Source organism: Macadamia integrifolia, chromosome 3 (genome assembly GCF_013358625.1).
Source record: "Macadamia integrifolia cultivar HAES 741 chromosome 3, SCU_Mint_v3, whole genome shotgun sequence".
In the NCBI taxonomy this organism is placed as follows: domain Eukaryota; kingdom Viridiplantae; phylum Streptophyta; class Magnoliopsida; order Proteales; family Proteaceae; genus Macadamia; species Macadamia integrifolia.
Genome location: NC_056559.1, coordinates 24,678,729 through 24,691,994, shown reverse-complemented (window position 1 = coordinate 24,691,994; position 13,266 = coordinate 24,678,729).

The window sequence follows — 13,266 nt, the reverse complement described above, 5'->3', positions numbered from 1 at the left end:
CGGCTATGTGGGGCCCGTGGGTAAGCACACACGACACACCCCTCCCCAAGAAAGAGAAAGAGAGGAGAGAGGGTCGAATTAATGTAAAGTCTTTTTCCCCCGACAAAAGGGGAAAAGAGGTCTTTTTTTTCGGCTGCTACCCTCACAATGGTGACTCCACTAAGGAAATGTCAAGCTTCTAACACTAGATCCTACCATTAAATGTAAAAATATTTTTCACCACATCTGTTTGAGAATATGTTTGGCTAATCCCATATTTATAATTGTATTCTCTAACCGCATCATGCATCATGCATCATGCATCATGCATCATGCTACAAGTGAAATCATTTGGCGAGGGACTACCTGTCATGCTCGCACCCTTGGGCAGGTCAGTGCATGTCATAGAGTGTACTCTAAGGGAAAATGGTAGCTACTTCCTATACAAGGGAGTTGGGTATTGTTAAACGGTGAGGATGTTCGTAATTGTTCCAGCACCCTCAGGGAGGCCCGCGCACTTTATGACATTTTGAGATTGAATAATGATATTCCGGCATTACACTTTTGCACACAATCACTCACGGTTCCACCACCCCGTGGCCAGATGATTAACCTTGTGTGTAGTCACAAGTAATGGGCAAGGAAGTCACCCCTTTGATCTCATACCTACGGGTATATTGAAAGGATCATGTACCTTGAGTATATAGATCCTATCAAATAAGCCTTGTCGGTCCTACTACATCCACTTCATATTAGCATCATATAGGAAATAGATGGAGAATACTTAGAATGTCACAAGTTGATCTATAGATTTTGTTTGAGGTCTTGAAAAGGAATCTTCTTATAATGCATTCTAGTCATAAAGAAATGCTCTCCTAAGTGGGTTCGGATAAAAGGTGTCCTTCATCCTTAGAAATGAGATGTGGATGATTTGGTATGTATGACTCCGGGGTGATTCGGGTCAAAGTCCCACAAAATGCCAAGTCATCTAAAAGACCCAAGGAAACTAAGAGGAAAGTCGCCTAGTGGAGTAAGATTAAGGAAAGCATGACTTTATTGATAGAGAATGTCTTACAGGAATATTTTGTTCAAGGCATTTGTGTGTATCCGCCACCTATAACATTGAGTGGACTAGGGGCATCAACCCCTATCCACTCCCTATCATTAAATGGACTAACTTTGGATGAATCATTGGTTGACAATTGAGTGGATGAATGAACAAAGGGTTGGAAAAATAATCCTAAAATAAGCCACTTTTGGTTTAGGCACAATTCCACGCCTCAAGTATTCTCCGTGGTCCATTTGGACATGTCAGGGTAACCGGTTAACTCACTTAAGTCCAGTGTCACCTCCATTGTCTCTCTGGGACTGTCTACTTCCAAGTGACTGCAACTCAGTTCACATGGATCAACTGAACCCTGAATCACCCGAGCAAGCATGGGTCCACCCAGTAGAGACCTTGCAAACAGAAATGACTGAAGTCAATAGTGGATTAGCCTAGATATTGCGCCTGCTATGAAACTCTCCCAGGACTGATCCCAGCTGAACCAGCATAGGCTTTAGGAGAATTAGAACAGAACAGACATATAGGTCATCATGGTACTTCTTCCTAAGTTGACTCGAGAGATCCAGAACCAGTCAAGCTAATCGATCAACGAGGATTTTCACCCACTCGTCTGAATGGTCAACGAGGAACCTTTTCCCGAGTTTCTCTGCCCAAGGTGGTGATTGAAGATGAGGATGAGGAATTTACGACGCATGTCCGAATAGAACCTCCAGAGATGGAGAGAGAAAGAAAAACCAGAGAGCAGTTGGAAAATATGATCCGAATAGGAAAGAGTTCAAAAAGTCATGTAGTGGATTCTGATGAGATGAGTTTCTTTTCCAGAGCAAGGATTCCCGAGAAGTTTGAATGGCAGACCGACAGATTTGACAAGTCATGGGACCCCAAGGCTCATCTCAAAGTCTTCCTCAGCATTATCAAATTATGGCAGCTTGCTAACAACTAGATGTGACAAGCTTTCATATTAACTCTATCAGGGCTAGCACTGAGGTGGCTCACTTAGTTGGAGTCTACCCAGACCCAGAATTGGACAACAGTGGTGAAAGGCTTCACTAAGCAGTACTCGTACAACACCAAAGTGGATGTGAAGCTTCAGGAACTTGAGACATTGAGACAGCAGCCCAAAGAAGGATTCACCGCCTTCCTAATAAGGTTTAGAGACAAGGCCGCTATGATGGCAAATCGACCTTCTGAAGCAGAGCAAGTGGAAATGTTGATTGAAAATCTATCCAAGCCTTACTATGATGTTCTCTACTATCTACATCTATAAAATTTTGATGCCTTGATAGCCATCGGTACACGTGTGGAGAACATGATCCTAAGGGATGCCCAGTAACAAGGATCCTTTCAAGATGTGGGAAAGAATACCAGAGTTGGACGAGGAAAGGGTCTCGAAACCAGATGCTCCTGTTCAAAAGGGTCCTCGCCGAAGGAGACAGTTCACTGATTTGGGAATGCCCGTGGCAGCGGTATATGAGGAGCTAAAGAAATAAGGACTGCTAGGGACAATAGCTCTAAGGGTAATCAGAAACCCTCCCCCAGCTTGGTACAGGGACCATGAATACTGTGCTTACCACACTCAGAAGGGGCACACCACTGAAAGGTGCATAGGTCTTCTACATGCAATCCAAGACTTGGCAGACAATAGGACTATTGAAGTCAAAGTCAAACAACTTCCCAATGTCAACACCAACCCACTCCCAGATCATGGAACCATCAACATATTGTCAATGATGGATAATCGAAAAGATTTTGGTCCTCGATTTTATGATCCGAATCATCTCATCAGGAACTCTTTTTTCCAGAAGCGACATGAATGGGTAGAGAAGTTATTGCATGTGAAAAGATTGTCTCTTCCCCCAAAAATAGTAAGGCATATATAATCAGCTTCATCAAGGTGGCTTATCAGAAGGAATGTGACTCTTTCCAAAGTCCGTTTTTATGTACTATGCGGACAAACACTTCTATCATCCCTTGTTCTACGGTTCTTGCTCTTGGCACGTATACAATCTAGAGGAAGAAGCAATAAAGAGTGATCCCACTCAACTTATCACACCCAAAGCTTGAAAAAATCACATGAATGCCCATGCCTACAGGAAAATCATGAGGCAAAGGGCCAAAGTCATGAGAACTCCCAAAAGAGAAGAGTTATCAGAAGAAGAATCAGAAGATCGAGCATTCACCATCCCTCCTTCATCATCAACAGGAGAACCCATAGCACCATACCTTCAATCTCCACCATACCCTCAACTTTCACCCCACCATCAACCTCCATCATACCACCACCCTTCACCACACCATCCAGGAGAAGGAAACTCATCATCATCTTACCACCCCCTACCTTCATCAGAATACCCTATCTCCTACATCACATCACCCTCATATCACCCCACTTCATATCCCTCATCACCCTCATATCATTCCCATTCTCAAGGTTCAATGGATAACCCAAAAGAAGGATGTATCAGCGAATATAGTTGGAAGGATACGCTTACCTTACCGGATTCTCCAAAGATGACCTTGTCAATAGGTTCAGTGAATGTCTTAAGAGAAAGTCAAGATGTTAATGCCACTTCTCTAATTCAGACAACCATACCTTAGGAGGACAGTCCGAAAACAATTGAAAAAGTCACAGATGACCTTCTCAAAGCAGTAATGGCATTGGCAATAGAAGAACAAATCAAGGAACACACCTCCCTAATCCATATAGGGAGTGACACAAAAGATGATGAGTCTGGTCTGATCAGGCTCCGAGCCAATAAGGTCAAGTCTGACCCTATGAAAATTTTCCAATCTATATGATCCAAATGCTACGAACGTTTAGATGCAGGAGAATTTGAGGGCCATGAGGAATCTAAGGAAGAACCAAGTGAGGGGGGAATCAGTGAAGAAGAGGACGATGACGATGACGATGACGATGAGGATGAGAGTGAGGATTGGGATGATAATGTTGATTCTGATACTCGAAGTGGTGATGAGTATTGGGACTGGGATGATAGTGACTAGCGGGGACCTTGGAATAATGATGAAGATGGAAACTGGGTATTACTCACCAAAAGATCTGGGAGCATATTCAGTATATGCTATCAGGGAAGATGACCCCATGATTGACCCAACAGATGCTATCCAATTAGCACTCACAATCCGAATGGAGGAAGATGGGTCCACATCAAATTCAAAAAGCAGTGAGGACTTCGGAGATCATGAAAATGTCTTTGAATGTCATGTGAATTCTGTGGCAGATCTCGAAGAACAAATGTGTGATATTTATTGGCGTTTAGATATGATGAAACTCTAAGTTGAAGAAATTGATCAAATGTTGGGCAAAGTAACCATCAGTGAACGCTACTATGTTGAACAATTGGAAAACCTTAAAGAAATAGGGGGAGAAGATACGTTTACAGAAGCAGTGGATGTAGGATTCCAACGGCTTCCCAACACAGTCAAGAAGTTGTAAGCTAGGGCTCTTGATATCTGTGGAGGACCATGACTTCCCATCCCAAGCAGGGAAGGAGAATCTAAAGAAGAGGATGATCCTATGGTAGGGATAGTTACCATAATGGACAGTGATGATGAGGATCACTATCCCACTGAGATTATTGTAAAGAAACCTATTAGTGTAATGGAGACTAGAAGTGGAAGAGACTACAAGGGCAAGGCCCTAGTAATAGAACAATCAAGGACCAACGAGGCTGGAACAAGTGGCTCAAAGAAAGAACCAGAGAACCCGGTCTTGGCCCAACTCAAGAAAGCCTAGGCCAATATCTCTATTTGGCGATTATTGATGGCCTCCCCTTCACACTGAGAAGCAGTATTGAAGTCCCTCACCAATGTGCAAGTGCCGATCGAGATTGATCTGATACATCTCTCATAAATATAGGGGCAACATATGCAGTGCATTCATTCATGTTCTCAGACTCTGAACTCCCCAAAGGAGCTCAGCACAATAGGGCTTTGCCCATCACAGTAGAATGCCTTGACAATGTCATTCCCCAGGTTTTCATTGACAATGGGTCTTCTATGAATGTTCTACCCTTGAGGTCAGCCGAGAGTATTGGTATCAATGTGGAAGAGATGAGACCATCAAACCAGACAGTGCAGGTATATGACAACACTAAAAGGAAAGTCCTTGGAATCCTCACCATCGCTATGATGATCGGCCCGATGAAGTTTGACATTGATTTCTAGGTCATTGATATACTGGCATCCTTCAACATGCTCTTGGGAAGACCATGGTTACACCATGCAAAGGCCGTATCCTCCAGCCTCCATCAGAAGATGAATTTCATTCACAAAGGGAAAGTGATTACAGTGGCCAGAGATCCCGAGGTGGTTAATACTTTAGTCAGCATTGAAAAGGGAGAAGAACAAGACCAGGAACTTGTGCGGTCCTCGCTAAGGAAACACTAGAAGAAAAGATCCCAACTAACTATAAAACAGCCTGAAGCCCACCAGTGAGTCAAATGATGAAAAACATACAATACTTCCCTAGAATGGGACTAGGGAATTATCACTAAGGTGGTCCAAAGCTACCTACTTTGGTTTTGAGCAAAGGAAGAAGCAGTCTAGGGTACATTCCTCAAACCCCCAGACTAGGGAGCAACAATGTTGGCAAGGGACAAAAGATACTAAGAATGACTAGGAAAATATCCACCTCTTACTATCCTACTCTTAATGGGTATTTTATAAGGGAAGGAGAAGACTTTCCCTTTTGTGGGAATGTTGAGCCATGGTTTGATAAAACCACCATAAAGATGCAAATAGGGTTCGAAGTGTTCTTTCAAGATGAGTTCGACTGGGTAATTCATGAGTTAGGGCAAATGCGAACCAAGGAAAGCAAATAGGACAGCTACATCACTGGAATAGTAGAAATTGCATTGATTGAGAATGGGTCTTCCTCTAGCAACCCTACAGCATTGATCCGGTCAAAGGAGGTACCAAGTCCCTTAGACCTCCTAAAAAAAGCGTGGGAAAAGAAGATAAGACTCATCTGGAGTTTGTAGCTTCCCACTAATTTGAAAAGCCACATTTTTTCCTTTCTGCAAGAACCATGAGCTCAAGCCTAGGCCCTTCAAAGGAAGGAGCATGTATGTAAAGCAAAGAAGAGCACAAAGAATGATGGTCTGCATGCACTGTGCCCAAATCAACTGCAATGGAAAAGTTTATGACGGTGGTCAGAGATGTGACCAAGGAGTAAGGATAGCCTCAATCAATAGGCTTGAAAAATTAGACTTCATAGCAAGCGGATTGAGTAGCCTCCACCGCTTTTCACCCCTCAGAAAGTTTGGCTTCAGAGAGCATGAGGTTGATCATATCGTGTTTGTGAAGAAGCAAGCACCTGTCAAAGAGAACAATATTAGCACCACTAAAGAGATAGCAGTGACCCCCCTGGAAGAAGAAAAAGGCCATTTTCCACATCTACTCATCCATCGAGCCACTAAACCACTCCTGAACTGGATAAGCAATGGAGAGAACTTTAAGTTTACTCATGCTACTGAGTCAACCAACCTAAATACCACTAACGAAAGCACCAAGTCAGTCGTCAAGTCTATTGTTGAGTCTTATGTTTATGATTATGTGTCTGTTTCTCCTCTCGGGGAAAGTCCAGAGTCCATGTATGTCGAGTCTGTTACTCCTTCTTTCATGAATGAAATTTTTGACTTCAAGTACAACTTGCCTCCTCTTTCTGATGATGATCTTAATAAATACCATAATCTAATAAGACAATGCAAACCAAAGAAAGCCCAACCCATCCGTGAGGATACTCGGGTTATTAATTTGGGAACCAACTAATGCCCCCGAGAGGTGAAAATTGATACTGCCCTAGATGATGAAGAAGCAAAGCAGATGATCAGTCTTCTGAAGGATTTCATCGAAGTCTTTGCCTAATCTTATGAAGATATGCCTAGGATAGATCCTAACATTGTGCAACCTCGTTTGTCGACCTACCCTGGGGCAAAGCCAGTCAAGCAGAAACTCAAAAGAATGCATCCATAATGGAGCGAAAAGATCAGAGAAGTCATGAAATAGTGGAATGCAGGGTTTTTACAAGTAGTGGAGTACCCCCAATGGCTGGCCAACATAGTACCGGTGCCAAAGAAAGATGGCAGTGTACGAATGTGCGTAGATTTCTGAGATCTTAACAAGGTAAGCCCTAAGGATGACTTCCCATTACCTCACATTGATGTATTGGTCGACAACACAGCGGGGCATGCCTTGTTATTATTCATAGATGGATTCTCAGGATACAATCAAGTGAGCATGCATCCAAAGGATCATAAAAAGACCGCCTTCACCACTCTATGGGAACTTATTGTTACAAGTTAATGCCCTTTGGATTGAAGAATGCCGTTTGGATTGAAGAATGCTGGGGAAACTTATCAGAGAACAGCTATAGCTGTACCTCATGATATGATGTGGAAGTCTATGTGGATGACATGATAGTAAAGTCAAGGGATCGACAGGGGCATGTTCCCACATTAAGGCGATTCTTTGAAAGAATTAAAAAGTATCAGATGAAGCTGAATCCTCAGAAGTGTATGTCACACCCTGATCACACAAAACCGGACCGGTGACCGAGTTAACTCCGGTTAACCCAAAACCTACCAGGATCAACTGATATAGTACCTCACCACAGCAAATCTACATCTAAGATAAATGATCAAAAGTTCAGCGGAAGACTTAAATTACTTGTAAATATCCCCAATATACTTGATACCCAAATTGTAATTGTAGTACATAGCTAAGTACATGTGGCCCCGCAGGCATGATATTTACACAAAAGAATAACAATTTACATATCAAGTACACAAAAGGGGAGGTCATCAAAAATCAACAAGCGAAATCCTGTACAGTTTCATTACTGCGGTCCCACAGCACAGCCCTCGCACATGCAATCAACACCATGCTCATACTCCTCAGGGACCCACCAATCCTCAATAGGAAATTCGACTATGGGGCCTGACTCCTGATCTTCAGGTGGGTGACCCGTAAAATCATCTAAGAGAGGTGTGCACGTGGGATGAGCTCACTAGCTCAGTAAGTGAAAAGAAAGACCACACAAACATTCACATCCATATACACTATATGTAATACAATTCATTTTAAATCTTATCCACCTAAAAAACATTACTAAGTCTTAGGTTATGTGCTACTCACAAACACAGTGCGTGTATGCCCCGGGTACGAGTCACGAACTCTATCTTGCGATACGCCCATAGGGTTATCGAAGAAGGCCCACCGTGAGTACTCAGAAAAGTAAAGCATGCCGACCATCGGCTCTCAACATAAAAGTAAATGACAGAAATGTAAAGGTACCGACCCTGACAATTTAAAAGCAGTACGATTGGCCCTCTTGAATATACCACTGAGGTTACTGACTGTTCTAATGACCAGTCGGGCGTATGTCTAACTGCCACAGTGACCCAACAACCGTGACCACTGCTTCCCCCCAAGTGATAACCCAACACCTCAACCCCTATTGGGAAAGGTCATAGCATAGGGAATGATAATCCTTAACCACATACTTCTATATAACAAAGTACGATTGCATAGTGCCACCGCGTCCCATACCACGGGTCACCAATGCACTCGTTTCCAAACCGACTATGGCATCTAGTCTAATAATGCATCATGCACAGTAATCCAATCATTCATCACATAAGCATATCAATCATTTAGCATTGAGAATGTAAAACACAACACACATATCATAAATCATTTGTTTAGAATGCACAAGCAATGCGTGCGAATGGCATACGAGGATGACTAATCTATACATAATTTATATGATGACATGGCTAGTCTAGATACAATTTAATGATGCAAAAACACACCTTAAAATAAATTCAAATGTCCTCTCCCCACTTACTTGTTGGGTACAAAAACTCAAGTTCAGTACGGGTGAAATTCGGCATGAGAAATGTAAGTTTCTAGTGGAATCTATCATAAGCGAATGAGGTTAGTATTTCACCACCTTGAGGTCAAAACTAATGAGGTTTGATGTTTAAATCAAGTTTAAAATCATAAAAAAAGGTTGCACGCCCATTTGGGCTCAAAAATCTGACTGGTGGGCCAACAGGTGGGCTAGACAGCCCATCGGTCCAACAGGCGGGCCAGATAACCCATCGATCCTTGCCCACTAGTCCAATAGATGGGCCAGATAGCCCGTCAATCTTTGCCCACCTATTGGAATTAAGGTTCTACCCCAACAGGTGGGCCCCTACAGGTGGGCGGGTTCGCCCGCCTGTTGGAATTAAGGTTCTGCCCTAACAGGCCGGCCCCTACAGGTGGGCGGATTCGCCCACCGGTCTTCACCCACCTGTTGGTGCAAAAATTATTTTTCTCTCTTAAAACACTCCTCAACCTTGGGAAAACCAAATGGGGCTATTTCAATCACATTTTCCACACATCTAAGGTCTCATAAGATGATTCTAACATAAATCTAAGTTAGATTTAAAGATTGAAAAGCAATCTTACCTTCTTTGCTCAAGAACTCTTCCAAAACCCCAAAATCATCTCTTAACTCAAGAAATCACCAGTGCTTCTCAAATCTTGCAAACACTTCTTTAAACCTTTAAAATCAACACATAGACCATCTATTAAACCTTAGATTCATCATCTCAAGTGGGATTAACAAGATCTCATGGAACTCTACCCAAATCAAGGGTTTCACTTGGGGTTTTGTGAAAGTTTAAGAAGTATTGCCTTCACTCACCTCAAATCGTAGGTCTCGTGTTGGGGATTACTTTTTCGGTGCCGGAATGAGAAGATCAAACCTCGGCGTCACTTAAAATCATTTCTTCCTCTTTTTCTTTTCCTTTCTTCTTCTTCGTTCTCTTTTCTTCCTTTCTTTTCTCTCTCTTCTTTACTCTTCTCGCCCACTCTTTAAGGCATTAAATGAGAAAAAGAAAAACAATAAGTACTATTTATACTAGACATTATTTAGTAACGACATGGGTGGGTCACACTGGTGGGCGGGTTTGCCCACCTGTGACCGCCCACCTGTTGGTTAAAACTTAGCCAAATAATTAAGATTTCGATGGAATTCGACTCTCAGCATGTATCTCACTCTCGGCACAAGATATATGATATGCATACACTTTAGGATATGGCTAATACCAGCATTATCCGTGGATGGCCTTATGATACATGCATGTACACGGCTTGGGTACACCTGTCTCCTTTGGCACTGACTCAGACTTGTCTGGCCAACCTGTGTTCAAAGTCACCCTTGCCATCATGGTCCATAGGGAACCCGCCTTAACCCTCTCTGGTTTGGGTCATGCATGGTTAAACCGGGTCAACCGTGTAAGTAAACCAGGTTTTAAAAGTAGGGTATCACAGTGTATATTCGGGGCAACAACAGAAAAATTATTGGGGGTTCTTGGTAAGTGAAAGAGGCATTGAAGTCGACCCTATCAAGATCAAGGCAATCCAAGAAATGCCCACACCTCGGACTAAGAAGGAGATACGGAATTCTTGGTTCATATTCAATATATCAGCAGGTTCATAGCTCAACTGACTATAATCTACGAGCCAATCTTTAAGCTACTGAAGAAGGATCAACCCATAGATTGGAATGACCAATGTCAACAAGCTTTCGATAAGATAAAATGATTTCTTATGAACCAACCAATATTGACTCCACCAGTGGAAGAGGAACCACTTCTGTTGTACTTATCAATGAGAGAATATTCCATGGGCTCATTGCTAGCACAAAAGAAAACAGAGAAAGGGGTAGAGCATACCATATACTACTTCAGCAAGAAGTTATTAGAATATGAGACATGGTACACATCTTTGGAAAGAACTTGTGCTGCACTGATTTGGGCAAAAAAAAGGCTACGACACTACATGGTAGCTTATCCGGTACATTTGATCTCAAGGATGGATCACATCAAGTACCTCTTTAAGAAACCAGCTCTAAAAGAATTTGATGGCTCGATGGCTGCTATTGCTATCAGAATTTGACATCACCTATTAGGGGTGTCAATTCGTGGCCCGACCCGACTAAACCGATCGGGACCGACCGTTTATAGACCAACCCGGCCCGGATCGTTTATTAAACGTGTCGGGCTTGAGCCCAGCCCGTTTATAAATGGTCGGTCTCTGTTTTGCTACTTGGACCGTCGGGCGCCCGACCGAGACCGACCGAATAACGCCCGATCGAGACCGGCCTATTGTGCACCGACTTGGCCCGACCCTTTAATGATTGTAGAATACCTATTTTACCCCCCAAATCAAAGAATAAAAACTAAAAAGTAAAAGACATGTTCACATTTTAAATAATGGTTATATTTGGTATCATTTATTGATTTATTGTCATTTTTTTGGGCTTGCATGAGTGGGCCGGAATATAAGAGCACATTTTAAAGAGGGCCCGTTTAAAAACCGGTTAAAGCCCGTTTAACATTAAACATGTCCGTAGCCCGGTTAAGGCCCGATTAAAGCCCGATTAAGGTAGCCCGATTATAGCCCGAGACCGACCGACCGAATATAAAGTGTACCATGCCCTCAATAACTAAGCCCGATTAGTTAAATGGGCGGACACGGTGTAGCCTTTGAAAGTCTTCAAGCCCGATTAAGCCCGATCAAAACCGGACCGGCCCGACCGGTTGACACCCCTATCACCTATGTTGCTCAAAAATCTATCAAGGTGCAAGCTATAGCCAATCATTTGGCTACCCACCCCACAGACGATGGAAGAGCCTTGGATGATGACTTTCCGGATGAAGAGATCACAATAATAGAAGGAGAACACGCAGCTAATGAATGGCAATTATTCTTTGATGGAGTGGCTAACCAAAAGGGATGTGGCACAGGAATGTTACTTGTTACTCCGGACGGCCTTTACTTACCTTCATCGTTCCGTCTTAATTTCCCCTACACCAACAATATTGCTGAATATGAAACTTGTGCATTGGGACTCGAAACCGCTCTGACCATTGGGGTAAAATGGATCAAGGTGTATGGTGATTCATCCATTGTCATCTGTCAGATGCAATGAAAGTGGAAGACCAGAGATGAGAAATTGAAGCCGTATCAAGAACATCTGAAAGAGGTGATCGGACACTTTGAGAAGATTTCATTTAAATACTTCCAAAGGGATAACAATCGATTTGCCGATGCCCTTGCAACCTTGGCTTCCATGGTAGAATGCAACTCTATGGCCAGAATCTGACCATTCTTAGTAGAACAAAAAAGCAGACCCATTTACCAAAATACGGTGAACTCTCTCACCATAGATGGTCGGTCTTAGTTTGCTCACATAGTTGACTTCATCAAGGAAAGGAAGTATCTGGTTGAAGCTACAGATAGAGAAAATAAATTTCTAAGGAGATATGCCACCCAAATTATTCTTCAAGGGGACTTGTTATACAAGAGATCCTATGATGGAATACAATTGTTGTGTGTGGATGAAGAGCAAGCTACAACAATCATAGAGAAAATTCATCAAGGCCTTTACAAACCCCATATGAATGCCAAGATGCTGGCTAAGAAGATTCTCAGACTGGGATACTATTGGAACACAATGAAGCAGATTGTGTGAGCTTTGTCAAGAAATGCCACAAATGTCAGATATTTGTCAATATCATACACATCCTACTAATAGAATTGCACTCACTCAATTCTCCTTGGCCATTCTCTACTTGCGGCATTGACATCATATGGAAGATCAACCCCAAGGCATCCAACGGTCACGAGTTCATCTTTGGTAGCCATTGATTATTTCACCAAGTGGGTAGAAGCTCAATCATATGCAGTCCTCACATCTGCTAAGGTGGAAAAATTCATCCAAGAAAATATCATTTGTAGATATAGAGTGCCCCAAGAGCGGATATCGGATCAAGGATCCCATTTCTGGGGCAAAACTGACAAGATCTACAGAAAGTTCGATATCAAAATGCACCACTCTACCACTTACAATCCACAGACCAATGGGGCAGTAAAAGCAGCTAACAAGAATATCAAGGTCATCCTATAGAAAATGGCTAAAACACACAAGGATTGGATGGATAAGTTGCCACTTGCTTTATGGGGACTTTTGTACATTCTTCGACAGCGGCAACTCCTTTTTCTTTGGTATATGGGGTTGAGGCGGTCCTCCTACTCATGGAAATCCTAGTACTATCCCTAAGGGTTCTCCTGGATAGTTAGTTACCTGAAGGAGAATGGGTGAAGGCCAGACATGACGAGCTCAAATTTCTCGATGAAAGACGTAT